Source organism: Tenebrio molitor, chromosome 3, assembly GCF_963966145.1.
Source record: "Tenebrio molitor chromosome 3, icTenMoli1.1, whole genome shotgun sequence".
NCBI lineage: Eukaryota > Metazoa > Arthropoda > Insecta > Coleoptera > Tenebrionidae > Tenebrio > Tenebrio molitor.
In genome coordinates, this window is record NC_091048.1 from 11,717,625 (window position 1) to 11,731,191 (window position 13,567).

Consider the following 13,567-nt stretch of genomic DNA (forward strand, 5'->3'; position numbering starts at 1 on the left):
ATTTTCTGAATTCCGTATTCTCAGTTCTGGATTTCTATTCAAAAAACTTTTAACCCATTCATTACGTAGCGCTCATTGTAGCGAGTGTTTCTAGGCCTATACACTTTAATGCGACCATTGCGGCAGGATTGAAAAACTTTTTCATCTGAAAACACGACCCTGTTCCAAAATGCTTCATCTCGCGTCAGATATTCTAAGGCATATCCCATTCTAGTTCCCTTATGTTGAGGAGTTAGCTTTATTTTTCTTGCTGCTACATGATTCTGGAGTCCTGCCGCCTTTATGCGACGACGGGCAGTACTGATGGATCCACGAAAATGGCCTACACCTACCGCGTCAACAGCGGTAGTAAATGGACTATTCTGTATTACCGCTGTTACCTGGACGCCGTTCCACTGTCCCATCTTGTCTCCATTTCTTAACGATGGAATTAATGGTAGTTCTGGATATACCTAAGGTTGCCGCCATCTGTGTGGATGACTTACCATCTTGAGCAAGGGAAACAATTCTAACTTAAAAAAAAAAGTTGCTGGTGGCATTTTGATTTTTATTGTGCATGACAGAATTTCTGTCACAAAAATTTTGGATGTCAGTCATAATGACAATAAAGCTTAGGCTACACAAGTTTTTTTGCAATTGACAGTAAAATAACTGACGAAATTCCGTGATCGTAACTGTACTGGTGAGTAAAATCATTTTTAAAAAATTGTCACGTCAAACAGATCATCTTGTTTGCAGTAACAGAAAGAAAGTGTATACATTTTTCATAGAGACTTTACATGCTAAATTGTATTCACTTTGCTTACGAACATCGTGTTCTGTCCTTAAATCAAAACTGGATACTGGATGGATTGGAATTTAAACACGTAAGATTGCAATTAATACCGGGTGATCACGCAGGACTGTTTAAGTTGGCAATACAATTAAGAACATTCTTTTATTCGGCTATTTACAACACTGCAACCGGATATGTTTTGTGGGTTTATTTGACAGATATCTGACGTAGCATTAATAACGACAAAATGGTAGGTTATGAGAGTAAAAATTAACGGCAAAAAGAAATCAAAGTTGGAAATCGGAATAATAATCTAAAAATTAACTAAAGGAAATTCTCGAAGTGCTCCCCATTTTGCTCTAAACATAAATTAACTCTTCTCTCGAACGATTCACCAGCATGTTTAATTTAATTTGAAATGTTAAATTTGACTTGTCATTGATGCGGCTGTCAGTGTGAAGCCGTCAACAACCGGAAGTTACTCCAGTTATACCATTTGTAGGGACGCTATGATGCGAGTGCGAGAGGGATAACTCTCGCAGAGAGAGACAGCACACAAAAGTAATAATAATACTGATACTAATCAAATCACCAATCAATATAACACATCAGACTTGATGCCGTGTCAGGATGTCGTAATTTAGTAATTGCCAATAGATGAAATAATTGGGTGAACATTACGTTAACAACGGTGTCGTGGCGGCTTGTATCGTGGATCGAGGTGATCGTGGTCTTACATCTATCACAGGCTTACCCCCTGTAAAATAATAAAATGGGGTGGTGGGTAACCAGTTCCCTGAAAGTGTTGTGCGAGCACAACCAACACATAATAGAGAGTTTTCGCGTTACGTTCCGTTAAAATAACCGGTACGCTATTCGCGAGAAATAACCGTAATCGCTTGTTGTAATAATGAATCGGTTACGCTATTGCCTAGCAACACCGGCATTAGCGTACACGGTTATCTGAAAAACGTAACGCGAAAACTCTATTTACAATAATGAATCACACACACCTTAAATATGGTACCATCACAACGTCAACTCTTAATACCTTTGGTGATTGCCAATATTTTTAGATATTCATTGAGCTCTAGTACTTTAGGTCATTATCAATTAACATTAACTAATTGAGCTCTGTCCAGGGTTAGGGGAAAGACTAGGGTTCACACGGAACCCTCTAGAACTCAGTCCTCATCTCAATAAACAACGGTAATCAAACGAGGCGCCCTGATAACATTCAGCGACCCTCAATCAATTGTGATCACCATCGCGACGAAGGTGTGCAATGAGTACAAGTACTCGTTCCGCCCGATACACAGATGAGCAGCCCTGATAACACTCAGCGACTCACTCAATCTGTCTCACATCCACTGGCAGCTCCCCGGTCTCTGCCAGTCCAATAGATCACAATCAATTTCACACCACTAGCAGCTCCACGGTCTCTGCTAGTGTACAGTTGCCGGAAACAAAGGAAGGGTGGACAGTCTAATTAATTAGCTCGACATGTTGGGGCTCAATCATATCAAAGTTAGGAATCTCATCAACTGTCATTACAACTCTAATTAAATTAGAAACATGATCACCCTCAATGGTGAAAATAACATTATCTCAATTAATTATAACTCACGAGCAGCCCTTATCTCAGTCAGCGACTCTCAGTTAACTATTAATCACGAGCAGTGCTGATCTCAATCAGCGACTTTCAATTAATTATTATTATTAAGCACGAGCTGTCCTGATCTCAGTCAGCAACCCTCAATTACTTGTAGATCACGGGCAGTCCTGACCCCAGTCAGCGACCCCCAATTAATTATAAAATATTTAAAGACTCACAATACTAATTGTATTTAATTATGGCCATGATCGTTATCAAAATCAATTATTAAACTAGGTAAACTCACCACAACACCAACAGAAACAGGTCACTCAGTGATACACTCACCTTATTGAATCTACTTTTACACCACAACAACTTCTGCAGGAAAATCGGGTTCAAAATATCGACAGCGATCGAGTTTTGTGTCTGAACGACTGTTTATTTCCAACTCCCTAACCCTTTCTTAACAAAGAAGTCTAATCAGTATCAATCACGTAACGTGTAGCGTCTTAAAACTATGAACTAAAAAAGGAAACAAAAACGGAAAAATCACGGCCACACATTGCGCCGTCCCACAGTGGAGCGAACGGCCGATTTAGCAGGTCAAAACTATAAGAAATCAGTGTATCCCTTTAAAATCGAGTACTGTAAGATTTTAGGGGCCGCTGATTACGAATTTGGTGTCAGTTTGATGAAATTAAAAATGGAGGACACAAAATGGTGGACCATTTTTGAAAAAAATTAAGACATGAGTATGAAAGTTTGGAATATTATGTTTTCGGGGTCGTCGATTACGAAATCTGATACCAATTTGATCAAATTCAAAATGGCGGACCTTTTTTAAATAAAATTAAGGTATGGATACAAAATTTTGGAATATTAGGTTGTTAGGCTTGCTGATAATTAATTTAATACGGAATTAATAGAATTCACACTTTTTCATGAAAGTTATTTATTTTAATAAAAACAAACCAAAGTTTAATCTAACATTTTTATTTCCAAGAAGTTCGGCTTCCTTTTTAAATGGAGAATTCCATTCATCTTGATTAAATAAAAATTTTTGGCGATGTGTGCATATGATTTTGTTCGTAGGAATATCTGAAAACATTATAAATCATCGTAATTAATGTACAAAAATTTTATTATGACTATTCCATTCATCTGTCATTTGTTAAAAATGGACCAAAAAAACATTTTTTTACACATTTTTTACCATGGTTTAAAAAAATTTGACCTAATATTCCCACTCGTGGAAATTGTATCGGTACTACCACTAGCGATAATTTTTAACAAATGAATTCAGCCTTGAGAATTGCTTCCAAATGGACTAGCCTGTCTTTTTTGTGTTGTTGGAAACATTTTCGTCGATTTCTGCGTTAATTTCTTCTTCCGATTTGCTGCCAAATTGCCAAAGTTGGTTCATGGAATAGTTCCCCGAATACAACTCGTAGTCCAAATAATGTAGACTATTTTTCAAACTGGTTTCACTCATTCAATTGTGCTTGGGAACCTCGCTCGTGCTGACGCCCTCGTGGATTCATTCCCAAGCACAATTCGTAATTCGTGACCAGTTTGAAAAATAATCGACATAATTTGAACTACTCGTGGTATTATAAATAAAAATTTTATTTTGTAATTATTTTTCTTAATCAACTCCCGTGGGGATAATGTTCGATTGTTACAATTAGATCACTCAATTATCGGCCGTATCAGGGCACCGGAAAATAATTCCTCCAAACGTAGACCAAGTGCTCAAATATAACATTAAAAATATAAAAAGGGCGTGAGTTACAGTGCCATTGTCTGCCGCGCAAGACTGTAAGGGCCAAAACTTTGTTTAGCGCAAAAACGCGCAACGCGAACTTTAATATTCAAAAACTAGACACCTCAAGGAAGATTTCCACGTAAAAATTAGGGCGGGCGGTCTTAGGCAAAAAAAGAAAACTATTTGAAAATTTGAAAGAAGTAAAAAAATGTTAACTGCAGACCCATATTTAGGGTTAATTTTAACAAAAGAGGAAAAAACGTTTGGCTAATGTAAGCATACCAAATGATTCTACGTACCTTCATTAACAATTTCCATTTTGCAAAGTGCAAATCGGACACGTGGTTCGAAAAATATTTTCATTTTATTGCACTTCTTTTAACTCGCCAACGGAACGTCGCACAACCGTTTCCACGAGAGTCAAATTTGAATCAACGTAGTGAAGCAGGTATACATTTTTTTACCTATTCCTTCGTTATCAAGATGCACCAAAGCCTCCTCTATGAGGTAGCATTCAAAAATCATCGAAATTTCGACCTGAGAATTTCAGGTTTTGGCCTGCTAAATCGGCCGTTCGCCCCACTGTGCGTCCTACAGATTCGGCCATCCTGCAACCATCTCGTCCCGAGATGTCATTCGTCGGTTTCATCGTCACTGTCTTCCGAAAGAACGACCCCGGAAACACCTCCAGGTGTGCACCATGGTTTCATGTGGTCAACAGCAATGACTCTGTTGTAACTTGATTTCTTCGAGGTTCGATGGGAATCTTCCATGTCTGTGACCACGTATCGATCGTTAGGTAACACTTTCCTAATTACCATGGGACCACTGAACGGGGGTTGTAGTTTTCGACTGGTGCCCGTAACCGTCGAGTTTTTCTCGATTGCGACCAGATCACCTTCCTTGTACTTTCGTGGAGCCTTCTTTTTACTTCTTTTGTTGTCGCTGTGCCGCCTCTATCTGTTTAGCAGCGTCCTGTCTTGCGGTTAGCAGGTCCTCGATCACTGATGGTATTTGAGATACTTCGTCTCGTAAGACGACATCGGTACCACTCCGGGATGTAAATCCAAATAATAACTGGCTCGCTGTTTTACCCGTTGATTTATTTACGACGTTATTAATGGCAAATTGGACAGAGCGCAATTGTTCGTCCCATCTTTCCTCTTCTAAGACCGATGTAAGTAACGCCGAGAGAATTGTTCTGTTTAGCCTCTCAACTTGGCCATTGGCCCTAGGTGAAGTTACGGCATTGGTGACGTGCTTGATATTATTTTGCAGACAGAATGTTTTAAATACGCTGGCTGTAAACGCGGTGCCTTGATCGGAGATTAGTATTTTTGGTACCCCATACGTAGCAAAAATGTCGCGAAAATACTCAATCACGTACTTCGCTTTTGTAGATTTCGCTGCCCGTAGAAAGATGAATTTTGTGAATGCGTCTATACCCGCAATAATGAACATGTTACCCTTTTTGCTTCTGGGGAATGGACCCAAGTGATCGACGTGGAATATATTTAGGGGTTCTGCTGTTTTCTTTATTGGATGTAGAAAACCCTCTTTCAGATATCCGTTTGTTGTAAAGGCACGGTATGCAGCAGGCAATATATTGTTCCACATACTTGCGCATTCGTGGAAACCAATAGTTCTCGGATAGCCTATACAGCGTCTTCTCCACTGCAAAGTGACCAAAATCGTCGTGCGACGCCCGAACTACTTGCTGCCTCAGAGCCCGATTTCAAGTCAGGGTGACAAATAGTTGATGTAGCGCAAATGTGTAGCTATCTTTGTCCTACACATTAATTACTAATATGCGTCATCTTTCTCAAACTTGCAATTTTTTGCCGTTACCATGACAATACAAGTTGCAAGTCAACTTGAAATCGGCCTGTCATTCCGCGCGGAACTACCCATGTATCCCGCGTGCCGTAATTCTGTAAACGCGGCCGTCTCTTAGGGCATAGTCTTTGTATACTCGGAATTCTGCTTCGGTTTGCGGTGGTTTAGATAGGATTTTATGGATATCCTTGATCTTCTGATCGATTAACTGGCCCGACAATACCCAATCTGCTTGCTTGATGCGCAGTATCTCCTCTTGTTCAGCGTTGGTAGCGGGTGGGTTTCTACTTAATGTGTCGACATGCTTCATCCGCGTACCTGGTCTGTACTTGACTTCAAAACTAAATTCCTGGAGTTGAAGCCACCATCTAGCGATACGGGGTATGATTTGCTTTTTCACGCTGGTAGCTTTCAAAGCATTGCAATCCGTGACCGCAGTAAACTGTATTCCAAGCAAATATGATCGGAATTTCTTCAGACTTTCGACAACTGCGAGAGTTTCAAGTTCATATGAATGAAATTTTTGTTCCCCGTTGGTCGTTTGACGACTAAAATAAGCGACAGGGTGTAGACGGGTATCCGATGTTTGATATTGCAGCAATATTCCTGCGAGGCCTAGCATACTTGCATCAGTGTGTACTTCCGTCGTCAACTCCGGGTTAAATAAAGCCAACGTCGGTCTCGTCGTTAAAGTGCGCTGCAATTGTCGAAAAGCTTCCTCTTCTGATACACCCCAATGCCATGTGACTGTTTTCTTTGTCAGGTTGGTTAACGGCTTCGCAATGATGGCAAAATCCTTTACAAAGTGTCTGAAGTAACCAACCAAACCGAGAAATTGTCGAACCTGGTGCACCGACTTCGGTGGGGAGTAATGCTCTATTGCATCGGTTTTGTCCTGTCCGGGTCTCACTCTTCCGTCTCCGATGTCAAATCCGAGAAAAGTCACCGAAGTCATGAGGAAGTGGCATTTCCTCAAATTCAAAGTTATGCCTTCATTCCGGAATATCTCGAAAATTTTCCGTAAATTCTTCAGTGCGTCGTCAACCGTTTTGCCGTGTAATAAAACATCATCCAGATAAATTGCGGCGACCTCACGAGCTGGATGTAGTATTCGATTCATGAATCGTTGAAAAATTCTTGGAGCGTTCGTTAAACCGAAGGGGACGCGATTATACTCATACAGCAGGTGTTACGAACGACGTATATTTCTTCGAGTTTTCCGAAAGGGGAATTTGATGGTAGCCGGCTTTGAGATCTAAACTCGTGCAATCTGTCTATTTGATCGTCGATCCTGGACAGAGGGTGATTATCCTTCATTGTCATCGTGTTTAGTTTGCGGTAATCTATGCATAGTCGTTGCTTCCCGTTTTTCTTCTTAACCAACAGGACCGGTGAACAATAATTCGAGTCGGACTCTCGGACGATGTTATGTTCCAACAATTTATCGACCATATTTTTCACTATCTCTTGCTCGGATCTAGCCATTCTGTATCGTTTATAAGAGAACGGTTTGTCCTCTGTCAGTCTAATCTCCATTTCGGTGGATTTAGCGCATCCAAGCTCACTAAGTGATTGCGCGAAACAGTCTCGAAATTCTGTGATTATCGCAATCAATTCTTGTCTTTGGTTGCTGGTGATGGGTCCGACTTTGATTTCGTCTAGTGGCAGGTCGGTTAACGGTAAGTCCGTCAATCGCAGAACATTCTCTGTGGCTAATTTTTCCGGGACGCAAGGCCAGGCTCTTGCGAATACGTCGTATTCGATAAACATTATATCGTTATCTGATAGATTAATGCAAGGGACCGGTGCAGGTGTCTCTTTGGAAACGTAGATCATTGTCCGTGGTATACAGTGCTCCCGTCCCTCCTGCGCCCGTATACTCGCTTCGATTACTAGTTCGCCGTGGTAGTCACCACCAGTGACAAAGACATGTCCCACATGATTGGACCGTATCACTATCGTTCGAATAACCTGAAGTTTGATTTTCTTGATGTCTGGTTCCAGCTCTATTGATGCAACGGTGGGACGACGACAATCCAGACTCGACCACCAGGAAACGACTCGTTGGCTTCCGGAAACTGTACCAGGACATCGCGGCGAAATTAAAGACGGCGCACGAGCGCGACAAACGCGTCTACGATTTACGTAGAAGGCCGGTACAGTACCTGGTGGGTCAGCAAGTTTGGCGCAAAGATAAAAGTCTGTCGGACGCGACCGCCAATTACAGCGCTAAATTAGGACCCAAATATATCGGACCGTTCGTGATCAGTCGCAAATGTGGATCTTGGACTTACGAGTTGGCGGATGAACACGGAAACAACAAGGGTATCTGGCATGTTCAAGAACTAAAACCCGTCCACCCGGACTATGAACCACCGTGAGTCCGACTGCTTGTGTCCGAGAGCGGGTGTCAGTAAATTTGCTCGGGCAAATTTACTTATTTAAGGAGGGGGGTATTGTCACGGTTCGAAAATTTCATTCCGTTCGTTTTTCGTTTTTTTGCGGATTTGGCCGGAGTGGAAGGCCCATGGGTTCCACTAATGCTTGGGGATGCACCATCGTTACTCGAACACCTCGAAAGTAACCTTAAAAGTAACGAATTCAGTAAACTCTCGCTCGCAGTTAGGCTGAGAGTAATCGCATGTTACCGCGACCGTTTTGTTTGTGTCTTTTCCTTCCCAATCCCTCATCCTCCCGTTCGCTTGTCGTTGTCGTTAATCCTTTCTACCTTGCCTTCTCTTTTGGTTTTCCTTGTCGGCTTTTCTTCGTTTTCTTTTCGTTTGGCCCCAGCTGAAGAGGCAGCTGGAATCGTGCCCGTATCCTCACAATTTCAGCGGGACGGTAGCTATATACCGTCGGGTTTGTCAGGTCGCGAACCTTGGCCCTTCGCCGGAAAAATTTCGCTCTTTCCTATCTTCTTCTTTCTTCACGGCCTAGAGTTTATCGGAGTTGAGCAGGTCTTCTGAATGTACCGTTCACTTACCTTTCCCTTTTTTTTTTGACACCAACTCCATAAATTCCCTTCACCTTCTCGTCCCTGGACATTTTTTTTTTCTCCTTCTTTCACGGAACTCTCTTCATCTCCCAAAACACCTGGAGACGGTCTCGATCGACGGTTCTCATCGATGATCGACGGCGTAGGCCTTTTGGTGCCTTTGTTTTGATTTTTCTAACCTATCTCGGTCCCGCTGTCGCGCGTCAAAAATTCGACCACGCACGCACCTGTCGGTTCACGATATTCCTTCTGTCGACAGCTGTTAAGGTCTGTTTTCCTTCACCGAGACTGGTTAGACTTTTTTGGGCAAGGCGATAAGTTCGCGTTTCGATGCCACTCTTCCTCTTTCGAAAAAGTACCGTGACTGGGTGAACTTCGTGGCAGCGTTTTCTTGTGGATCGCACCGATTTTCGGGATTTTCACGAAGTCTCCTGTGCCCGTCAGAAGAGTTGCGTGGTTCTTCGTTTCGTGCTGGATAGCGTACCTTTTGGAACCCCAACTCTATCGGAATTTCCGGATCTTGGGAGTCACGGACTTTTTTGGCTTATCGTCGCCCCAAAAAAAGACCTCACGCCGACTGAGTAAGTCACAGTTTTCCCGTCGTACGTTACCTTAATGGTGTTCTCTTCTTTCTATGAAAGGGTCTTTTAAGCGGATCTCTTACGAGGACCTTTTGCCGGACCCGTTCCCGCGGATCCGTCGAGTTTCCTGTTTTTCTGGCCTTCTTTTTTTCATCTCCACCGGAATCAGCAGCGGCCTCAACGGCAGCAGGACCGCCGAGCCGCGAACCCCACAGGACGCCGAAGGACGACGCAGGAGGCTCAGGTCAGATCGTTCCCGAATATCATATCGCGCCTACAGGAACAGAGCCTCCAGTTTGCTCGTACCGGGTATCTCCTCTCTCGAGGCCGCAGCCGTTTTTCGGCAAGGAGATAACGTCTCTTCTTTTGTTCTACTGTCTCTCTCTCTTGTGTCGCGTGTTTTATCTTGTGTGTGTGTGTAATTTGGAATTCAAACCTTTTTTTTGACAATATTATCTGTAAATCCGACGCCGGTAACTTAAGAGTTGCGTTTTAATTCGATACCGTTTGTTTTGCGGTCGCACCGAGCTTGTACAAGTATCGTCGGCGGCTCGCGGGAATTTCATCTTTAGTTTTAATTTATTTTGTGCGTTACCGGTCAGGACCGTTCCTTGATTTTTTTTTGTTTGCTGCAATCGAACATCGAACAGTAATTTTATTTTTTTTTTTACCAACAATCAATTGTACACATTATTTTTGTTCACTTATTGTAAATACTTATTGTACCAGAGGATCTAATTTGATTAAATTTGTTAACTGGGACACGTGTGTTTCTTTTCGGGTATCGGCCCCGGAGTATCGTCGGATCCGGATACTCCCGAAGCATCAGTGCCGGAGGATCCTGGCGCCCTTATCTTCTTGTCTTTCGGGTCTGGCTAATTCGTTCGCTTACCCCGCCCAAGACTGAGCTACCGGCAACAATTGCCAACCGCCGACCCAAAGTAGAAAAATACCGTGGCAATTTTGGCGCCCAACGTGGGGCCAGCGTCAACAAAATTCTGATTTCCTGGTACAAGGATTTGTTACTGTTCGATGTCTCGTATTGTGTTAGAGTGTACCACTAGTTGACTTAGAGCGGAAGCAAGTCGCTCCTTTCCGTTGTGCACGTCTGCGTCCTTCTTTAGTCATTTTATTCATTTGTGAAGTTAGTTGATCTACGTGGTTGCGTGTGAGTACGGATCATTTTCGAGATGGCCTTAAAGTTTGAGGTCAATAGGTTGGCTTCGGACGAGCTGTCCTACGAATTAGAGATACGAGGTATCGTAGGATTGGCAACCGTCGCGGAGATGCGGAAGACCCTCCGCAATTTGTTGAGGCTGGAAAAGTCTCCTACTCCACTGACCTATCCCGACCATCCCTATACCTTTGAGGAGGATGTCACAGCGGTGGCCCAAAAGTTGGACGAAATAGGAGGTTTAGTAGAGTCTTTCGAAGGTGTTCGGGACGCGACCTATGCGAAGATCATAAGCAAGATCGCGCACGCGCTCGGTCGTGTGAATAAGTCTCGCGCTACTGAGGCGGCTGAGGAGTCGCGGAAGTCTCGGTTGATCGTGAGGCTCCTCAATTTGCATTCGACGGCGAACTCGAAAGCTAGACGACGCGAAAGATCGAGTCTGAACCAATCCGCGGGCGTCGTCGACGTCGATTTGATGGAAGGTTCAGGTGACGAAACTTCAAGCGCGGATGATGATGTGGATGGAGCCGTGGGAACTCCAGTCACTCCGCGAGCCGCGTCTAGTCCCACCGTGCAGCGTCCACCGTCGGTACCGATTTCTAAGTGGAATGTAAAGTACTCGGGAGACGATCGAGATATGTCGTTGAGCGCATTTCTCGCGCGGGTGGAAGAGCTGATGGTGGCCCGACACGCGACGAAGCAAGACCTCTTCGATTGCGCCATCGACTTATTCTCCGGTAAGGCTTTGATCTGGTACCGTGCGAACCGGAAAAACGCCACCGATTGGAATTCGCTCGTTACGTTGCTGCGCGGGCAATTCCAGCCGGCAGACTATAACGATCGCCTGTTCGACGAGATCCGCCAACGGACGCAAGGATCGGACGAGACGATAGGTCTCTACCTGGCGGTGATGGACAGCCTCTTCGATCGACTGACCATCAAAGTCGCGGAGCCGGTGCGATTAAAGATCATCCTCCGGAATTTGTCGCCTTTCTATCAGAGCCAAATCGGCGTACATCCCGTTAGATCGCGCGACGAGTTGTTGGGGATCGGTCGCGTGTTGGAGGCTCGCAAGGCATCCGTCGAGTCGTTTGTTCCACCCGTGACGCGCAAGAATCGAAAATTTTTGGAGCCAGATCTGGCGTACGTTTCCTCCGGACCAAGTACGGCAGCCATCGCGTCCACCGATGAACCCTCTAGCTCGGCCTCGCCGAATCGCCAGAACGTGACGTGCTGGAATTGCCAGAAATTGGGCCACATCCGTAGCAAGTGTCCTGCTCCGAAGAAACTACTTTGTTACCGCTGCGGTAAGCCGGATCACACCGTCCGGAATTGCCCCAATTGTTCGGGAAACGCCAAGGGAGGCCGCTAGCGGGTTGCGATAGTGTCCCCCGTCCCGTGAGCGCAACCGACGCCGAACATCTGCGGAGCAAATTCCTTCTCGATTATATCTTGCAGCACGCCAAGGGTGACGAACGTCCGTATCTGGAAGTGTCGATTTTCGGGCACCCCTTCAGAGGTCTGTTGGATTCCGGTGCCTCACACACGTTGTTGGGTGGAGGCGGCTGGTCGATCTTGGAACGTAGCGGAGTTCGGTTAAATAAGACAAAGACGCAATGTACGGTGGCCAACGGCGCGAAATGTGATTGTCTCGGATTCGTTCGAGCACCGGTCCAGCTGCTCGACAAAGTGCATGTCCTGGACGTACTAATCGTTCCCGACGTTCCTCATGATCTAATACTCGGGATAGATTTTTGGAAGTCCATGGACATAGTCCCGGACTTGAGACAGGATGTTTGGCGCTTTTCTAAGGACGTCGAGTCCGCGCGAGTCCATAGTATTCAGAGCCGCCACGCGTTGAGCAGCGAGCAACAACACGCGTTAGAGAGGCTGGTGCAGTCGGAATTGCACCACACCCGCCCTATCGGTTGTACGGACGTCGACCAACACCACATTGAGTTGTTGCCCGGAACCAGACCCATAAAACAGCGCTACTACCCTGTGTCTCCGCACAAACAGAAAATCATAGACGAGGAGTTGCGGAAAATGCTCGAGCTGGATGTCATTGAGCCGTCGAAAAGTCCTTGGTCGTCACCAGTTTGTCTGGTCAAGAAGAAGGACGACACTTATCGGTTTTGCGTGGATTTTCGACAGCTCAACGCCGTGACCAAAAAGGACGCGTATCCTTTACCGTACGTATCCTCCATCCTGGATCGTTTACGCGACGCCAAGTACATCAGCTCGTTGGACGTGAAAAGCGCCTTCTGGCAGGTTAGACTGACGCCAGAGTCTCGCGAGTATACAGCCTTTACTGTACCGGGTCGTGGCTTGTACCAGTTCAAGCGCATGCCGTTCGGTTTGACCGGAGCCCCCGCTACGTGGCAACGTATCATTGATCGAGTCCTCGGTCCGGAATTGCAACCCTCGGTGTTCGTCTTCCTGGACGATATCATCGTCGTTTCCCAGGACTTTGAGACCCACATGAACGTGTTGGAGACCGTTTTGAATCGTCTCCGTACCGCCGGTTTGATTGTGAGTGCCGAGAAATGTCAATTTTGCCGGCCGCAACTAAGATATTTAGGGTACGTGGTTGATCAGTACGGCTTACGGCCCGACCCGGAAAAGGTGCAGGCCATTTTGGACGTCCCTCGACCCGCAAACGCCACGGAAGTTCGTCGGTTTATAGGTACAGCCTCGTGGTATCGGAGATTCGTACCGAACTTTTCGTCGATCGTCGCACCACTATGCCGCCTGACGAAAAAGAAAATCAAGTTCGCTTGGTCGGACGAATGCGAAACCGCTTTTCGCAATCTCAGGGAGCGTCTGATAACCGCGCCCATTCTC